Source organism: Girardinichthys multiradiatus, chromosome 20, assembly GCF_021462225.1.
Source record: "Girardinichthys multiradiatus isolate DD_20200921_A chromosome 20, DD_fGirMul_XY1, whole genome shotgun sequence".
Lineage (NCBI taxonomy): Eukaryota > Metazoa > Chordata > Actinopteri > Cyprinodontiformes > Goodeidae > Girardinichthys > Girardinichthys multiradiatus.
The window spans coordinates 44,239,026-44,240,685 of NC_061812.1; the positions used below are offsets into that span (position 1 = coordinate 44,239,026).

The 1,660-nt window shown below is 41.8% G+C and overlaps 1 long non-coding RNA gene across 1 annotated transcript; it reads right to left on the minus strand.

The window, feature by feature from the left end:
* Positions 1–835: 835 nt before the first annotated feature.
* On the minus strand, positions 836–1,386 carry LOC124856390. Its single transcript, XR_007035317.1, has 3 exons — positions 1,238–1,386; positions 996–1,103; positions 836–914 (listed from the first exon to the last, which is right to left on the minus strand). It is a non-coding gene; the product is annotated as an uncharacterized LOC124856390 (long non-coding RNA).
* Between the last annotated feature and the right edge of the window lie 274 nt (positions 1,387–1,660).

Here is a 1,660-nt window from a genome sequence, read left to right on the forward strand (position 1 = left end):
AAGAGTCTTTCCTTTAAAAGATTTTCCTTTCTACTGTCCCCCTCTGCTCCATTTAAATATAATTGCATGCTCACAGTAGTCACTACTGTCGTGAGCAGGTACTATATTTGAATCTGACCTTAAGTCTTTGAGCCTACTGGATTGAATAGGTATGAATTGTATAAAAATGTGCAGTGTCCAGAACTGAAATTTTAGTGAACTGGCACTAAACAACTTTGCTTCCTTTAGATGAAGAGATCAAACAGCCTTGAGATATGGGAGCAGTACTTGTCATGTCTTTTGACAGTTAGGCTTCAGGGGAACTTGCCTAATAAATCTGTTTGACTGCTCCGTCAGCAGCGTTCATCCAGCTGCCTGGTCCACTCTCCAAGGTAACAGCTGTTGGACTGGTTACCAAGAAGACTTTTGGTATTCATGGTAGTGGTTTCTGCTACCTTCATTAGATATTTGAGCTTCAACTCAGATATTTACCACAGCATCAGGATGTAGGTTAAGCAGCAGACCCAAACGGACAAAAATCAGCAAATCTTTTAGTATCAGGTGTATTGTTCAAGCTGCATGTGAACTTGCACCTTTAAATAATCTATACAGTTATTCTAGAAAAAATAAATAAATAAATCACACACCATGTCCATCTGTTAAGGTGGCAACCAAATAAATAAGTCAACTGATTCAGCTGGTTGCCACCTAAGAAGCTGACCATGCAGCTTCTCCTACCTAGCAGGTCATCTTTTAGCTTCCATATCATTGCTGATGAATATCGTTACTTCTATAGTAAACAAAACATAATGTTTGATTTAATGGACTCTGGGGTGACAACCAGGAGGACAGAACAGCGTTTTAACAATTTATTGAATGTGCAAGCATGTGGGTTTGAACCTGGACGCGAACTGCCAAGGGGAACAGGATCGTCACTGAGGAGTAGAAGAGAGAGGCTATTGAGGCTCTAGGGTGGAAATGGAAATGGATGGAGAAAAGGTCTCAGGTGGACTTACTGGTGGTTGATGAGGGCTTGTTGGAGAGAAAGGTCTTTCCCACGGTGACTGAGTTTGGCAGAGAAGGAGGAACAGAACGCTGTCGAGTTCCTGTTTCCACTGTATGATCTTGGAGTCGCTCCGTGTTAACAGGGTGGACAGGCAGGTGGAGGGTGGACAGGCAGGTGAGCAATAGTAAGGTGTCTCCATGTGGTGTTATTATTATTATTATTATTATATGAACTATTATTTCTAATGCTCACCTGAGCATGACACGGAGAACAGGAACCTTGGAACCTTGGAATGTAGTCACAAAAATGACCAGGTCTGCACAGCAGGACAAAAACAAATCAAAAAAAGCAAGCTTAGGAGCACTGCATAGTTCTGTATAACAGGGTCAGTTACCACGCTGGCAAAAGCAACCAGCTGACGCCTCCTTCCAGGCTCCAGCTCCTTATGAAGCCCTATTGATTGGGTTCAGATCAGTAACACCTGTGCTGCAGCACCTGTCAGTCACGCCCTGCAGGAGAGGGAAAACACATCACATACACACAACTGCACACAGCCACCATGGGGTATTTTGGTGAGAAGTATTTATTTTAAATCCCTAAAATAAAAACTTAATAAATGTCTGAAAAAATTAAAGAACTTAAAAACTGAAAAACAATCTATTCATCAAGCAAAGA